This window comes from Oncorhynchus gorbuscha, linkage group LG10 (assembly GCF_021184085.1).
Source record: "Oncorhynchus gorbuscha isolate QuinsamMale2020 ecotype Even-year linkage group LG10, OgorEven_v1.0, whole genome shotgun sequence".
In the NCBI taxonomy this organism is placed as follows: domain Eukaryota; kingdom Metazoa; phylum Chordata; class Actinopteri; order Salmoniformes; family Salmonidae; genus Oncorhynchus; species Oncorhynchus gorbuscha.
In genome coordinates this window covers 27,212,166-27,226,661 of record NC_060182.1, presented here as the reverse complement: position 1 = coordinate 27,226,661, position 14,496 = coordinate 27,212,166, and the positions used below count along the sequence as shown (strand labels likewise).

Below are 14,496 nucleotides of genomic sequence, written 5' to 3'. Positions count from 1 at the left end.
ACTGAGCCACGGACAGGAACACTACAATACATAAGTACAATACAATACATGATTACAATACAGGTGGAATATATATGATTGCCTTCCCCATGAGTGTACATATACCGTATCTTAACTTGATCCTCCTGTTGTTGCAGGAATTTTCCTGCACAACACAACTGCAGGATTATTTTCCTGATATGTGAACCTGGCTCAAATTAAGATCCATCATCTGTACCACTGTTCTTCTGGCCATGGATGAGGCATGCAATGACATCAGTCAGGACCTACAGTACCAATGAAAAGTTTGGACACAACTATTCATTCAAGGGTTTTTCTTTATTTAGACTATTTTCTACACTGTAGAATAATAGTGAAGACATTAAAACTCTGAAATAACACATGTAGTTAGTAAACAAAAAAGTGTTCAACAAATCAAAATATTTTAGATTCTCAACCAGCTTCATGAGGTTGTCACCCGGATTAACAGGTGTGCCTTGTTAAAAGTTAATTTGTGGAATTTATTTCCTTCTTAATGTATTTGAGCCAATCAGTTGTGTTGTGACAAGGTAGGGGTGGAATACAGAAGATAGCCCTATTTGGTAAAAGACTGGTAGAAGAACAGCTCAAATAAGCACAGAGAAACGACAGTCCATCATTACTTTAAGACATGAGGGTCAGAGGGTCAAATTTCAAGTTTCTTCAGGTGCAGTCGCAAAAACCATCAAGCGCTACGATGAAACTGGCTCTCTTGAGGACCGGCATAGGAAAGGAAAACTCAGTTACCTCAACTGCAGAGGATAAGTTCATTAGAGTTAACTGCACCTCAGATTGCAGCCCAAATAAATAAGCCCAAATAAATTATTCACAGAGTTCAAGTAACAGACACATCTCAACATCCACTGTTCAAAGGAGACTGCATGAATCAGGCTTTCATGGTCGAATTGCTGCAAAGAATCTAGAGGTCGACCGATTATGCTTTTTCAACACCGATACCGATTATTGGAGGACCAAAAAAGCCGATACCGATTAATCATGTATTAAAATGTATTTATTTATTTGTAATGATGACAATTACAACTATAATGAATGAACACTTTTAGTTTAACTTAATATAATACATCAACAAAAATCAATTTAGCCTCATAAATAATCAAACATGTTCAATTTGGTATAAATAATGCAAAAACAAAGTGTTGGAGAAGAAAGTAAAAATGCAATATGTGCCATGTAAAAAAGCTCATGTTTAAGTGTCTTGCTTAGAACATGAGAACATATGAAAGCTGGTGGTTCCTTTTAACACAAGTCTTCAATATTCCCAGGTAAGAAGTTTTAGGTTGTAGTTATTATAGGAATTATAGGACTATTTCTCTCTATACCATCTGTATTTCATATACCTTTGACTATTGGATGTTCTCATAGGCACTTTAGTAATGCCAGTGTAAGAGTATAGCAGCTTCCGTCTCTCTCCTCGCCCCTACCTGGGCTCGAACCAGGAACACATTGACAACAGCCACCCTCGAAGCATCGTTACCCATCGCTCCACAAAAGCCGTGGCCCTTGCAGAGCAAGGGGAACAACTACTTCAAGGTCTCAGAGCGAGTGACGTCACCGATTGAAACGCTATTAGAGCGCACCCCGCTAACCTGCTCAGGAGTTGATAGGCTTGAAGTCATAAACAGCTCAATGCTTGAAGCACAGCGAAGAGCTGCTGGCAAACGCACAAAAGTGCTGTTTGAATGAATGCTTACACGCCTGCTGCTGCCTACCACCGCTCAGTCAGACTGCTCTATCAAATATCAAAACATATACTTAATTATAATATAATAACACACAGAAATACGAGCTTTAGGTCATGAATATTGTTAAATCCAGAAACGAAAAGAAAACTTTTATTCTTTCAGTGAAATACGGAACCGTTCCGGGTGGCATCCATAAGTCTAAATATTCCACATTGCACAACCTTCAATGTTATGTCATAATTACGTAAAATCCTGGCAAATTAGTTCGCAACGAGCCAGGCGGCCCAAACTGTTGCATATACCCTGACTAGCGTGCAATGAACGCAAGAAAAGTGACACAATTTCCCCAGTTTAATATTGCCTGGATTTCTTTTAACTAAATATGCAGGTTTAATAAAATATTATTCTGTGTATTGATTTTAATAAAGGCATGGATGTTTATGGGTAGGTACATTCGTGCAACGATTGTGATTTTTCTTTGCAAATGCGCTTTAGTTAAATCATCCCCCGTTTGGAGAAGTTGACTGTTTTTGTTAGGAATAAATAGTCTTCACACAGTTTGCAACAAGTCAAGCGGCCCAAACAGCTGCATATACCCTGACTCTGTTGCACAGAACGCAAGTGAAGTGACACAATTTCCCTAGTCAAAATAAATTTATGTTAGCAGGCAATATTACATTAATATGCAGGTTTAAAAATATATACTTGTGTATTGATTTTAAGAAAGGCGTTGATGTTTATGGTTAGGTACACATTGGTGCAACGACAGTTCTCTTTTTTCGCGAATGAGCTTATTAAATCACCCGTTTGGCGAAGTAGGCTATGATTCAATGATAAATTAACAGGCACCGCATCGATTATATACAACGCAGGACAAGCTAGATAAACTAGTAATATCCTCAACCATGTGTAGTTAACTAGTGATTATGTTAAGATTTATTGTTTTTTATAAGATACGTTTAATGCTAGCAGCACCTTACCTTGGCTCCTTGCTGCACTCGCATAACAGGTACACAGTCCCCTCGTGGAGTGCAATGTAATCGGCCATGATCGGTGTCCAAAAATGCTGATTACCGATTGTTATGACAACTTGAAATCGGCCCTAATTAATCATTCCGATTAATTGGTCGACCTCTAAAATAAACCACTACTAAAGGACACCAATAAGAAAAATAGACTTGCTTGAGCCAAGAAACATGAGCAATGGACATTAGACCGGTGGAAATCTGTCTTTTGGTCTGATGTCCAAATTTGAGATATTTGGTTCCAACCACCGTGTGAGACACAGAGTAGGCGAACGGATGATCTGCACTTGTGTGGTTCCCACCATAAAGCATGGAGGAGGAGGTGTGATGGTGGACTGCGATTTATTTACATTTCAAGGTACACTTAACCAGCATAGCTACCACAGCATTCTGCAGCAATATGCCATCCCATCTGGTTTGCGCTTAGTGGGAGTATCATTTATTTTTCAACAGGACAATGACCCAAAACACACCTTTAGGCTGTGTAAGGGCTATTTGACCGAGAAGGAGAGTGATGGTGCTGCACCAGATGACCTGGACTCCACAATCACCCAACCTCAATCCAATGGAGATGGTTTGGGATGAGTTGGACCACAGAGTGAAGAAAAAGCAGCCAACAAGTGCTCAGCATATGTGGGAAATTCTTCAAGACTGTTGGAAAATAATTCCTCATGAAGCTGTTTGAGAGAATACCAAGAGTGTGCAAAGCTGTCATAAAGGAAAAGTATGGCTACTTTGAACAATATAAAATATAAAATATATTTTTGACTTGTTTAACACTTTCTTGGTTACTACATGATTCCATATGTGCTATTTCATAGTTTTGATGTCTTAACTATTATTCTACAATGTAGAAAATAGTAATTACAAAGAAAACCCCTTGAATGAGTAGGTGTGTCCAAAGTTTTGACTGGTACTGTATGTCAGGCTTGGATTCCCCATGCCAAAAACTTTTTCCCCAGGTGCATGAAGAATGAGGACATGTTCCGCGATGTCAATGAGAACCTACGGCCAAATGCTCAAGACAGGATTGATGCAAATTAGTGCCTGCTTAACATTGTTTCTTTCATTTCTATCATTTCTTTCATTAGATCACAGTCAGACATAATTACTGTATGTTGTAATTATGTCTGAACAATACATTTATTTATTGCATCAATGATCACACCTTTGATCACAAGTGGGATAGAAATTTGATGTTCAGTCCATATTAATGGATAGTGCAAGTGTATTGCCTAATGAAAAACTGTGTACATTTCTGTAGCATATTACATTCAAAGGGCAATTTTGGAACATGTATCTTGCATTTTTAGCCATTGGATTAACTGGTTATTACAATAACTAAATTGAGAAGATATCATTACGTGTTTTGGTGATTAAAATCAATGTTGTCATGGTATTTCAAAGTTTACTTATATTTTGGATCAATGGTTGTGCTGTGAAAGATGTCTTCAAGAAAAATTAATGCACAAGAAAAAGTTCTGAATATGAGACTTGCTGCATTACAAGTCTACAAGAGTTTTGTACTAAGAGTTTTGAAAATTCACCACATACAGTGGGACAAAAAAGTATTTAGTCGGCCACCCAAATGTGCAAGTTCTCCCACTTAAAAAGATGAGAGAGGTCTGTAATTTTCGTCATAGGTACACTTCAACTATGACAGACAAAATTAGGGGGAAAAATCCAGAAAATCACATTGTAGGATTTTTAATGAATTTATTTGCAAATTATGGTGGAAAATAAGTATTTGGTCACCTACAAACAAGCAAGATTTCTGGCTCTCACAGACCTGTAACTTCTTCTTTAAGAGGCTGCACTGTCCTCCACTCGTTACCTGTATTAATGGCACCTGTTTGAACTTGTTATCAGTATAAAAGACACCTGTCCACAACCTCAAACAGTCACACTCCAAACTCCACTATGGCCAAGACCAAAGAGCTGTCAAAGGACACCAGAAACAAAATTGTAGACCTGCACCAGGCTGGGAAGACAGAATCTGCAATAGGTAAGCAGCTTGGTTTGAAGAAATCCGTAACACACTACGCCGCCAGGGACTCAAATCCTGCAGTGCCAGTACATGTCCAGGCCCGTCTGAAGTTTGCTAGAGAGCATTTGGATGATCCAGAAGAAGATTGGGAGAATGTCATATGGTCAGATGAAACCAAAATATAACTTTTTGGTAAAAACTCAACTCGTCGTGTTTGGAGGACAAAGAATGCTGAGTTGCATCCAAAGAACACCATACCTATTGTGAAGCATGGGGATGGAAACATCATGCTCTGGGGCTGTTTTTCTGCAAAGGGACCAGGACGACTGATCGGTGTAAAGGAAAGAATGAATGGGGCCATGTATCGTGAGATTTTGAGTGAAAACCTCCTTCCATCAGCAAGGGCATTGAGATGAAACGTGGCTCGGTATTTCAGCATGACAAAGATCCCAAACACACTGCCCGGGCAATGAAGGAGTGGCTTCATAAGAAGCATTTCAAGGCCCTGGAGTGACTTAGCCAGTCTCCAGATCTCAACCCCATAGAAAATCTTTGGAGGGAGTTGAAAGTCTGTGTTGCCCAGCAACAGCTCCAAAACATCACTGCTCTAGAGGAGATCTGCAACGAGGAATGGGCCAAAATACCAGCAACAGTGTGTGAAAACCTTGTGAAGACTTACAGAAAATGTTTGACCTCTGTCATTGCCAACAAAGGGTATATAACAAAGTATTGAGATAAACTTTTGTTATTGACCAAATACTTATTTTCCACCATAATTTGCAAATAAATTCATTAAAAATCCTACAATGTGATTTTCTGGATTTTTTCCTTCTCATTTTGACTGTCATAGTTGAAGTGTACCTATGATGAAAATTGCAGGCCTCTCTCATCTTTTTAAGAGGGAGAACTTGCACAATTGGTGGCTGACTAAATGCTTTTTTGCCCCACAACGATAATACTTCATATCACCTCTGGGCTCATCCTGACAATAACAATCCTGCCTCAGCCCCAATCCACAGTATGTTAGAGCAGCACTGGATGGAGACAGAGCAAGGTTTGGGAGGAGTTCCTTCTTTACCACAGTGGAATCAAGTTTTGTTTGCCAGTTGCCGTCTGTCTGTCTGTCTGTCTGTCTGTCTGTCTGTCTGTCTGTCTGTCTGTCTGTCTGTCTGTCTGTCTGTCTGTCTGTCTGTCTGTCTGTCTGTCTGTCTGTCTGTCTGTCTGTCTGTCTGTCTGTCTGTCTGTCTGTCTGTCTGTCTGTCTGTCTGTCTGTCTGTCTGTCTGTCTGTCTGTCTGTCTGTCTGTCTGTCTGTCTGTCTGTCTGTCTGTCTGTATGTGTGCCAAGGCCAGAAAAGCTGGTGGTCACATTTTCCACTCGCAAACACTGACTAACGGGTGCTATAGGCATCAGGACTGCTCACAAAAAAAGTTAATAAAACCATGCCTCTGATGCCAATCCTAGTCATCTATTTGTACTTACAGAAATAATGACATTTTATTTTATTTTACAGCCATTAGGTAACCACATTATGTCCCCTATTATCTGAATCTAGGTCGATTGACAGACAATTTTGTAGAAATAAATCTAAACATCAGTCTTTGCAGTAGTTTGGTAGGCTCTATATCCAATGAATGCCTAAATTGCTAGTGCTATTGTTAACTTTCTTGTTTAGAATAAAGTGTGACAGTATAAAGTGTGATCTCATTTCTATGGAAACAATTTAAAGAGTATGTGGACTTTGCCAAGTGTAGTAATAGTAACTCTCATTAGCACATTGGTCTGACTTACTGTAGAATTTAAATCAAGATCACTTTTTTGGACCTCCCAGATAACTCAATCCGCCGGGATGCCTTTTACGGCAAGTGCCTACGCAGAATTCTGGGAATTACATGGCGCGATCACAGCCCAAACACAATACAGCGAAAGACATCAGAGCCTCCCGACTCCCAACTGTTTGGCCACCTGGCCAGATCAAACCTGCCTCTGGAGCCTGCCCTCATCCTCAAGGACCCATCTCCCAACTGGCCACGCCCAAGAGGAAGACAGAGAGCCAGGTGGTCCGACCAGTTGGAATGCGACCTACACAACCTGGGACTCAACACTACATCAGGCTGGGACCTGGCCCAGAATACGACGGTGTGGAGATACAAATGTCCAGGCACTATGCTCCTAGAAACTAGCGAAGAAGAACCAGTGAGTGAGTGAGCCAGTGAGTGAGTGAGTGAGCCAGTGAGTGAGTGAGTGAGTGAGTGAGTGAGTGAGTGAGTGAGTGAGTGAGTGAGTGAGTGAGTGAGTGAGTGAGTGAGTGAGTGAGTGAGTGGGTGGGTGGGTGGGTGGGTGGGTGGGTGAGTGACAAGAGGTCTCACAGATAATGTTTTGGACATCCCAGATAACGGTTTTGGACCATCCATAGGGGTCTCTGGGTACTAGGCAATACCCCCACAAGTGCTATTCCCACACTACAGTGAGGAAAAAAAATATTTGATCCCCTGCTGATTTTGTACGTTTGCCCACTGACAAAGAAATGATTCGTCTATCATTTTAATGGTAGATTTATTTGAACAGTGAGAGACAGAATAACAACAAAAAAATACAAAAAAACGCATGTCAAAAATGTTATCAATTGATTTGCATTTTAATGAGGGAAATAAGTACACCCTCTCAATCAGAAAGATCTCTGGCTCCCTGGTGTCTTTTATACAGGTAACGAGCTGAGATTAGGAGCACACTCTTAAAGGGAGTACTCCTAATATCAGTTTGTTACCTGTATAAAAGACACCTGTCCACAGAAGCAATCAATCAATCAGATTCCAAACTCTCCGACATGACCAAGACCAAAGAGCTCTCCAAGGATGTCAGAGACAAGATTGTAGACCTACACAAGGCTGAAATGGGCTACAAGACCATCGCCAAGCAGTTTGGTGAGAAGGTGACAACAGTTGGCGCGATTATTCGCAAATGGAAGAAACACAAAAGAACTGTCAATCTCCCTCGGCCTGGGGCTCCATGCAAGATCTCACCTCATGGAGTTGCAATGATCATGAGAATGGTGAGGAATCAGGATCTTGTAAATGATCTCAAGGAAGCTGGGATCATAGTCACCAAGAAAACAATTGGTAATACACTACGCCGTAAAGGACTGAAATCCTGCAAGATCCCCCTGCTCAAGAAAGCACATATACATTCCCATCAGAAGTTTGCCAATGAACATCTGAATGATTCAGAGGACAACTGGGTGAAAGTGTTGCCGTCAGATGAGACCAAAATGGAGCTCTTTGGCATCAACTCAACTCGCCGTGTTTGGAGTCGTCGGAATGATGCCTGTGGCCCCAAGAACACCATCCCCACCGTCAAACATGGAGATGGAAACATTTGGCTTTGGGGATGTTTTTCTGCTAAGGGGACAGGACAACTTCACTGCATCAAAGGGATGATGGATGGGGCCATGTACCGTCAAATCTTGGGTGAGAACCTCCTTCCCTCAGCCAGGGCATTGAAAATGGGTCGTGGATGGGTATTCCAGATGACAATGACCCAAAACACACGGACAAGGCAACAAAGGAGTGGTTCAAGAAGAAGCACATTAAGGTCCTGGAGTGGCCTAGCCAGTCTCCAGACCTTAATCCCATCGAAAATCTGTGGAGGGAGCTGAAGGTTCGAGTTGCCAAACGTCAGCCTCGAAACCTTAATGACTTGGAGAAGATCTGCAAAGAGGAGTGGGACAAAATCCCTCCTGAGATGTGTGCAAACCTGGTGGCCAACTACAAGAAAAATCTGACCTCTGATTGACAACAAGGGTTTTGCCACTAAGTACTAAGCCATGTTTTGCAGAGGGGGTCAAATACTTATTTCCCTCACTAAAATGCAAATCCATTTTTAACATTTTTTACATGCGTTTTCTTCTCTATTTTTTTGTTGTTATTCTGTCTCTCACTGTTCAAATAAACCGACCATTAAAATTCTAGACGGATCATTTCTTTGTCAGTGGGCAAACATACAAAATCAGCAGGGGATCAAATACTTTCTTCCCTCACTGTACTTCCAACAAGTATCAGCTTTCCAGTCATATTGGGGTTCCTTGAGGAAATGTTCACTTTCTTTATCTGATTTCTGGTGTGTGCCCTATAGCTAATGACGGGCTCAACTAAATGAGCAAGACTCAACAGCGTACCACTGGCCCCCCTGACAGCGGTCCCTTAGTTTTCAATCATTAGAAGAGCTTTGGACTGAATTAGTGTCTGGAAGCCAAGTCCTGGCAGGTGGCCAGCTCGTTGGGACAGAGACTGCTATTGACACAAGGGTCCTTTAAGGGGCTGACTTTTTACAAGGCTGGGCCGGTCAAGTATCTCTTTTGGGCTGAATTCCACAAAAGTTCTCAAGGGAAAGAAATGTAATCAGGCAATGCTTGGTTCTCAGCCGCTGGACCTTGATTATCTGCTGACATTCTATCCATTAATGTTCCAATGAACATTCTATTTCCAAACAGAGCATTACCTAATATGATGATTTGGCCCCTTTGCAGGCTTTTTAATCTAGGAATGGTGACTGCATTAACTCATACAAAGCGAAGCGGAAAGTATGGATGTTGCTCTTTCTGAAGTGATATCATATGATGGATGTTGCTCTTTCTGAAGTGATATCATATGATGGATGTTAATCGTTCTAATGTGAAATAATTTGAAGATATTCTTTCTGAAATTCTATCATTGGATATTAAGATGCAACGTTGAGTTGAGCACAAGTGCATTCAAGTGAAAAATGGATCGCATCAGCATTTCGACACCTGGAATGGCTGATCAATGTATCATTACACAAAATATATAAATTATTTCAATAAATATTCCTCTTATTCAATGTTTGGGTCCAGGGTTATGTCAAGTTTAAACTTTGACACCAAGCACCGGACATTCACTTCCCACCAAGTTATTTAAATCCTCTTCCCAGATCTCGGTGTGTTTTCCCCTAATTGACACAGTGGCTGTTATTCTTTCCCAATGAAAGTATTTCCCACAAGAAGCTTCATAGTCATTCCAGGGGTAGTTGACTACTCTGGGAAGTTCTTCAGTTCCTGGTAGTGCAAATAGCCTAGTTTGTGTCAGAGATTGATGGAAAACCCATCAACCACCCTAGGATGAAGAGACAGTAAGTATGTTCAATGGCTGCTGTTTCAACAGAGGCAGAATGGGGGGACAAAGAGTAGACCAGACGAGTTGTGTAGAAGAAGAATGCTGTGAAGGTTTAAGGAGATAGGGGACAATATTGCGAGACAAAAGGTAGTTTTCCGAATGGATATTTGCACATTAATATTTGGATGGGACATACCGTATGATGCATCCATCCCATTATTCTATTATTTTCAGTGTGTGTTTTCTCTCCCCTGCCTGTAATACTGGGTTTCAGAATGTTTTCCTGCAGTGAAATGACCAAATCGCCCTCTATTGGCCTCATGGGTGGAATGTTATTCATATTTTTCAGAATTAATAACCTTTTTTTTACGCTAAAGATATGGTGTTTCTATTTCAAACTGTTTGATTATATTTCAGTTTTCTGTGATGTATCTAAAGTGTAATATTGGGATGAAATACATTTTCAACTCATATCTAACATGGTACAGGTGTCTTTTTTAAGCCCAAAATGTATGTGTGGTGTATATACTTTTGTTTCAAAGTAGATTTTTTTAAGACTACCAATAAACACTCTGTGTGACCCTGATTTAGCCCACTGCAGTAAAAGGTTATTAAACTGATTTCAGACAGTGAACAAAGTTACATGCACACAATAATACGAATTGTGGATAATCAAGTTTAATTAATTTTTTACATGCTTTGTGTAACGGATGTGAAACGGCTAGCTTAGTTAGCGGTGCGCGCTAAATAGCATTTCAATCGGTGACGTCACTTGCTCTGAGACCTTGAAGTAGTGGTTCCCCTTGCTCTGCAAGGGCCGCGGCTTTTGTGGAGCGATGGGTAACGATGCTTCGAAGGTGACTGAGCAAGTGACGTCACCGATGCGAGGGGATGGTCTAAAGTTATACTGTTACATTGATGCTGTTGACCCGGATCACTGGTTGCTGCGGAAAAGGAGGAGGTCAAAAGGGTGGTGAGTGTAACGGATGTGAAATGGCTAGCTAGTTAGCGGTGTTCACACTAAATAGCATTTCAATCGGTGACGTCACTTGCTCTGAGACCTTGAAGTAGTAGTTCCCCTTGCTCTGCAAGGGCCGTGGCTTTTGTGGAGCGATGGGTAACGATGCTTCAAGGGTAACTGTTGTTGATGTGTGCAGAGGGTCCCTGGTTCGCGCCCGGGTATGGGCAAGGGGACGGTCTAAAGTTATACTTTTACATTTGCAAGAAGAACGATTTCCCTAATAATCCTGTTTACATGGACACATCTGAAACCAGTCTACCTATGGGACCTTTGCTCTTGGGTCAAAATGCCAGTCAGCTTTTGGGTTTCTAAATTACTTGATAAATGCAGAATATCGGCAATCAAAATAAACGTTCTACCACAGTGACCATGTTCATTTTGAGAAACCTTTTTGATTCTGGCTTCAGACACAAAGTTTGTATGCGAAAACTATTTCTAAGATACATTTTTTCAGTTTTTCCAAACTCACTTCACTCGATAAGAGGGAGGCTTGCTCTACTGGTGCTGGCACATGCGTAGATCACATACACAGCTGCAACGTCCATTAAGCTATTTACATGTCCTAACAGTTCGATTTTGACCTTACGCCGATTAAGATAACTGTAAGCAGAGCAAGGTGTTTACATACTTGGCCTAGTGCCATAATCAGTTTAATATTGAATTATTAGTGTGCATGTAAACGTACTCATTGCAGGATATCTCAACTGAGGTGGCAGTAGCTTCTGAACTCTGCCTTGAGAGATTCTGTCTGGAACAAGATGACAGGCCCCGCTCTGCATAACAGGCATGTCTGTCTCGCATATTGGAGCAGGTTGTTGGATCTGGGCCCTTGCGTTCTTCAGGGGGCTTCCCTGTGCATTTGCTGAGGTAAACACAGCAACCATGGCAGGCTATTTATACCCCGGTAACACCAGTGCCCTATCCTGCTTCTCAGAAGAGGAATCCGTTTCACTGTCACCTACGCACACAATAACCCAGGATAGACCACCACCCCCTGTCAACGCTCTCTCCCTCACAGTGACACCCCTCCCCTTTCCTCCCTTAATACCCACACCCATGTCTGTCTCCATTTCTCTTTCTCGTCACTCTTTCTATCCATTACTCTCTCCAATGCCTTTATTTTCACTCCCTCTCACCTCAAACTTGCTTTCCTTCTCTTCTCCATCTACTTCACCAGATTTATCTTCTTCCTTCCTCCCTTCATCACCCATCCACCCCTCCATTCCGTGTGGCTCTAGTATTACATGGCGAGCTCATACCTCCTGAGACATGGGCGCCACCAGTGTCCCCTGGGCCCTGGCAGAGGGCCAACAGATCCTGTACCCCCTCCCCTCCACAGAGGGTCAACAGATCCTGTACCCTCTCCCTTGCACAGAGGGTCAACAGATCCTGTACCCCCTCCCCTGCACAGAGGGCCAACAGATCCTGTACCCCCTCCCCTGTACACAGGGTCAACAGATCCTGTACCCCTCCCCTGCACAGAGGGCTGACAGATCCTGTACCCCTCCCCTGCACAGAGGGCCAACAGATCCTGTACCCCTCCCCTGCACAGAGGGCCAACAGATCCTATACCCCCTCCCCTGCACAGAGGGTCAACAGATCCTGTACCCCCTCCCCTGCACGGAGGGTCAACAGATCCTGTACCCCTCCCCTGCACAGAGGGTCAACAGATCCTGTACCCCCTCCCCTGCACAGAGGGCCAACAGATCCTGTACCCCTCCCCCTAAACAGAGGGCCAACAGATCCTGTACCCCCTCCCCTGCACAGAGGGCCAACAGATCCTATACCCCTCCCCTGCACAGAGGGTCAACAGATCCTGTACCCCTCCCCTGCACAGAGGGTCAACAGATCCTGTACCCCTCCCCTGCACAGAGGGTCAACAGATCCTGTACACCCTCCCCTGCACAGAGGGTCAACAGATCCTGTACCCCCTCCCCTGCACAGAGGGTCAACAGATCCTGTACCCCCTCCCCTGCACAGAGGGTCAACAGATCCTGTACCCCTCCCCTGCACAGAGGGTCAACAGATCCTGTACCCCCTCCCCTGCACAGAGGGTCAACAGATCCTGTACCCCCTCCCCTGCACAGAGGGTCAACAGATCCTGTACCCCCTCCCCTGCACAGAGGGCCAACAGATCCTGTACCCCCTCCCCTGCACAGAGGGTCAACAGATCCTGTACCCCCTCCCCTGTACAGAGGGTGGCAAGCTGTGCCCGTTTGAGTTACATATAGCACATTCAGACACAGAGCTCCACAGAGACACAGACAGGTTTTTTCAGATAAAGAAAACACCAAACACATTTTTTTGGTGAGAAAGAGTCTTATTGTCAGTATCGAGGGAAAGTGTCCTTTTGCTCTTGGGTCAAAATGCCAGTCAGCTTTTGGGTTTCTAAATTACTATTGTGTTCAAAGGGTGCCTGCTTTCGTTTTATAATTGTTTTTTGGTGTATAAAGTGAAATACGTATTTTATTGAAAAAGTCGCTCTTAAGACCCCAACTTTGATGTCTTTCACATTAAACTAAAATGTTATAGTTAAATGCACTGACACAAATTATCTTAAGTGATGGGGAATGTTGCTGTTGGATAATTATTATAATATCAGTCTTAAAGCGCCAATGTGTATACATCAACCAGCATTAACTTTAGGCAGTCCACAAAAAGTTATTAAGTTAAGCTCCAGATCTGTTTTACTTTGAAAGAAAAGATGTGGTTGTTTTGAAGTTTAAAGAGCTATCTAATTCAATTACAATTTCAATTACTGAATTTCACTAAAGCGACGGTTAATCTTCCCACTAAGAATATCCCAAACGATATCTGTCAACTGAACACTCACTGAAAATAAGTAAGGCTCACCTTTGTAAGACAAATGCACTCTGGGAGCAGTCCGAGCGTCGGCATGGCAACTGTAGACACATAAACTCAGGAGAAAGAAGAGGAGGGCTTGGGTGGTCTCCATAGCAATGAAGGCAGAGTTAACCTTTGGAGTCCTACAAAGGGGAAAGGGAAAAGCATTACAGATTAACTGAATGTCACTTAAAACCATCATATAATCTGCAGCCATTTAGAGAGAGTTCCACATCCAATGCAACATCCCTTGCACAGAAAAGTGTAGATTTGAGAAGTTAAAAAGCAGATGATACGTTTTTAATTAGCTTCCAGTCTTCTGACACTGAAATCACCCTGACCCTTGTAATAATATGTTTGCAGGTCAGTGAGCATCGACGCTTTCTTTGTCAGAACCAGAGTTAAGAATAAAAATAGCTCATTACTGAGAGATATCATTAGCATGTCAATCGCTAGACATTCCCATTTCAAGAACACTATCAATAACAGGACAACAAAAGAGAGCACACAATCAACTACAGATGCAGAAACTTTGGGTACTAGTAAATATTAGGTGCCAGTTTGCCTGACACAGATTAAACCTAGTCTGTCAATAGAGATGTTTCAATAGAGAAGCACTTTCAATAGAGATGTTTTTTTTAAATAGTTAGGACAAGGCCTAATACCGTGTCTGGAAAGCGGACACTAAGAAAACTATCCTATTTAACATACTGAGAAATTGTCAATTAAAGAATCATTGAATTGTATGACTTTGTAGGAAGTCTCATCAAG

The 14,496-nt window shown here is 42.2% G+C and overlaps 1 pseudogene; it reads right to left on the bottom strand.

Annotated features, from left to right (window-relative positions):
- LOC124045787 overlaps positions 1–14,496 on the bottom strand; it is a 42,178-nt pseudogene that overhangs the window by 11,917 nt on the left and 15,765 nt on the right.